Source organism: Otolemur garnettii, unplaced genomic scaffold (assembly GCF_000181295.1).
Source record: "Otolemur garnettii isolate 467f Iridium unplaced genomic scaffold, OtoGar3 scaffold00005, whole genome shotgun sequence".
In the NCBI taxonomy this organism is placed as follows: Eukaryota; Metazoa; Chordata; class Mammalia; order Primates; family Galagidae; genus Otolemur; species Otolemur garnettii.
This window is the reverse complement of record NW_003852400.1, coordinates 2,559,989-2,563,192: the sequence shown is the minus strand read 5'-3', so window position 1 is coordinate 2,563,192 and position 3,204 is coordinate 2,559,989. Positions and strand designations below refer to the sequence as shown.

Sequence of the window (3,204 nt, the reverse complement as noted above, 5' to 3'; positions counted from 1 at the left end):
AAAAAAAAAAAAAAACTTCTCTGATCAAGACAGGTGCATGGCCTACAAACATATAAAAAAATGCTCATCATCCTTAATCACCAGAGAAATGCAAATCAAAACCACTTTGAGATATCATCTAACTCCAGTAAGATTAGCTCACATCACAAAATCCCAAAACTACAGATGTTGGTGTGGATGCAGAGAGAAGGGAACATTTCTACACTGCTGGTGTGTCACGACCTGTTGGGCCCCCATGGCCCTGGTCTCGACCACTGCAGGAAGGAACCAGGCATGATGAGGACTAGAAGTGCAAGTTGAGGCAGGCAGGCTAGCCCTTCTTTGCAAGGTAGCCTCGAGCAACCTCCCCACTAGCCTTTTATTGAGACAGAACAATACAGGTGAGGGGTGTAATCAACAAATGACTATGTGCTAAAGGCTTCTGCTCTTTCTCCATAAGGAGCTCCTGCGGGCAAATTGCCTGAGAGTCCAACCCCCAGCTGTAAATCATCTTGCTTCGGAGGTCATCTGGCTCTCGGCATGCTCTACACTGGTGGGAATCCAAGCTAATACAGCCTTTTTGAAAGAAGTTTGGAGAACACTCAAGAAACTAAAAGTAGACCTACTGTTTGATCCTGTAATTCCTCTAATAGGTATATAGCTAGATGATCAAAAATTATTTTACACAAAGACATTTGCACCAGAATGTTTACTGCAGCCCAATTCATAATAGCCAAGACATGGAAATAGCCCAAGTCCCCATCGACCCATGAATGAATTAACAAATTGTGGTATATATACACCATGGAATACTATGCAGCCACAAAAAAAGACAGAGACTTCACATCCTTTGTGTTTACCTGGTTGGAGCTGGAACATATTCTTCTTAGTAAAGTATCCCAAGAATGGAAAAAAATGTATCCAATGTACTTGATACTACTATGAAATCAATATATAACCACCTACACAATCATACGAATGGCAAAACATAACTATAGTCCATAAAGTAGAAGGAAGAGGGGAGAGAGGGGTAGGAAGAGGGGATAAGGAGAAAGGAGGGTATTTGGGGGGACCTCACCTAATGTGCATGATGCAATGGTACATCTCAAAACTACTAAGAAATGAGTACAATTGTGATGAATGTGTTACTTGGGTCAGTGTAAACATTTCACATTGTATATTGAAGCAGTACCATGAACCCTGTAAGTTCATCAATGTACAAAATTATGATTTAATAAAAAAATTATATAAAAAAATATGACCATATATATATATATATGCTATAGGAATCAACTTTAGTAGGAATATATTTGTTGTAATATACCCTCTGGACACCAGGTGGCGCTGTGAGTGGTTCCCAGGTTTATACTACTTTTTCTCAGCTTAAATTGTTCTTGGTGTTTGCCTGATTACCCGCTTGGTACCTAGACCTTGCCAAACTGCTGATTTCCACTGATCTCAAAAAAATCTTCACAGGCAGGTTTCACAAATTCTCCCTGCAATACTTCCCGTGAAGTGCGGGATATCCTGGGCCAGTTCCAAGTGTAGGATGACTATCTGAGGGTGAGACTCAAATCACTGCACCTGGCCCACGCAGAAAGGTGCGTGCTGTGACCTTCACCTCCCAAATTCCCAAACAATGGCCTCTTCCTATCCGGGATCTTTCCCGTCTGAGCGTTTCTCCCACTGCCTGACCATGGTGGTGCAGCACTAGACAGCACCGCACTCTGACCGCCTAATTCCACTTGGGAGTCCACACTTCACCAATCTTTCCACACAATAGCTAGTTTCCCCACAAACTGGGAAATGCAATGCTCTGTGGTGAGGCTGCTTGCCGCTGCAGCCTGGGGCCGACCTTTCCTGACAGTCTCCAAGGCTCTGGACTCCAAGTCCAGCAATCTACCACCTCACTGCACATCCAAACTGCCACTCCACACCAATATTCCACACTGGGAATGATCTAGCACACTCACTCTCACCTGTTGTTCAGGAGAGCTGAGCTAAACATCCTTCCCGTCGGCCATCATGCTCTGCCTCCATTTTCAAGGACAATCCTTGTTATTTCTGGGCTGCACCAGGGGTGGGCTGAGCAAGCTGGAGAAAGCTCTCAAACTAGTAAAAGGACAGTGAGGCGAGCAGCTGTTGGTGTTCATTGTTACACCAACCACAAATATAGGTGAAATCAGTTGAGCCCTGGATAGCAACAGCATCAGCTTAAAGTCCTTGAGTTCATAATGATAATGGTAGTAAAAGACTGCAACAGAAAACACACCTCACTGGTTACCTTTGGAGGATACTAGAGAAATAGTTCATTGTTTTGAAAACTGGTAAATGCAAGGACTAAGGCATTTATTGTGCTTTTCTATATGACATGTACTTCAGGGAAGTCAAATAGTTGGTAAGAGAATGATTCTTTTATGGGTGTACCTCAGACAATATATAATATAGGAATAATGGAATTACCTGTCAGCATTTTTAACCCCAATTGAATTAATGATGTAGGCCAAGAGTATAAAAGTCTGCTACCATCACAAGAATAGCCAGACAGCGTGGATCTCTTTATGGAAGCAGGCAGATCTTCCAATAAAGTAGTATTACCAAAAATATTAAATTTGATCAAGTTCTTAAAATTAATTATAAGAAATATACAGGACTAAGAAACATATTAAACAACCACAGAGAGCTAACCAGCATACTCCAGACTGTGGGAAAGTCTCTAGGACAAAGACAGTTCATTCAACAAAATAGATGCAATGAATGGAGCAAAAAGGAGATGAGATTGAAATAGAGTTAAGAGACACATCAACTAATTGGAATTTATAACCCTTACTTAAGTGCGAATTCCAATAGACTTTTAAAAATTATGAGAAAATTAAGGAAATTTGTACACTGGATATTTGATGACAATAAAAATTATTATTTTTAGGTATGAATATATATGAACAATGAGACTGGATGCAGTGGCTCATTAATTCCAGCTGCTTGGGAGATCACTTGAGGTCAGGAATTCAAGACCAGCCAGGGCTACATAATAAGACATCCTCCCTCCCACCTAACAAACACTTAAAAAATTAGCCAGGTGTGGTAGTACATGCTTGTAGTTCCAGCTACTCGGGAGGCTGAGACTGGGGGATCACTTGGGCCCAAGAGTTAACAGTAAGCTATGATTGTGCCACTGCACTCCAGCCTGTGTGAGAGTGAGAACCTGTCTCCAAAAAAAAAAAA

General features: G+C 41.6%; 1 pseudogene; it reads left to right on the top strand.

Moving 5' to 3' along the window:
• The first annotated feature begins 519 nt into the window (after window positions 1-519).
• The window catches only part of LOC100947400, a 3,734-nt pseudogene continuing 1,049 nt past the window's right edge, over window positions 520-3,204 (top strand).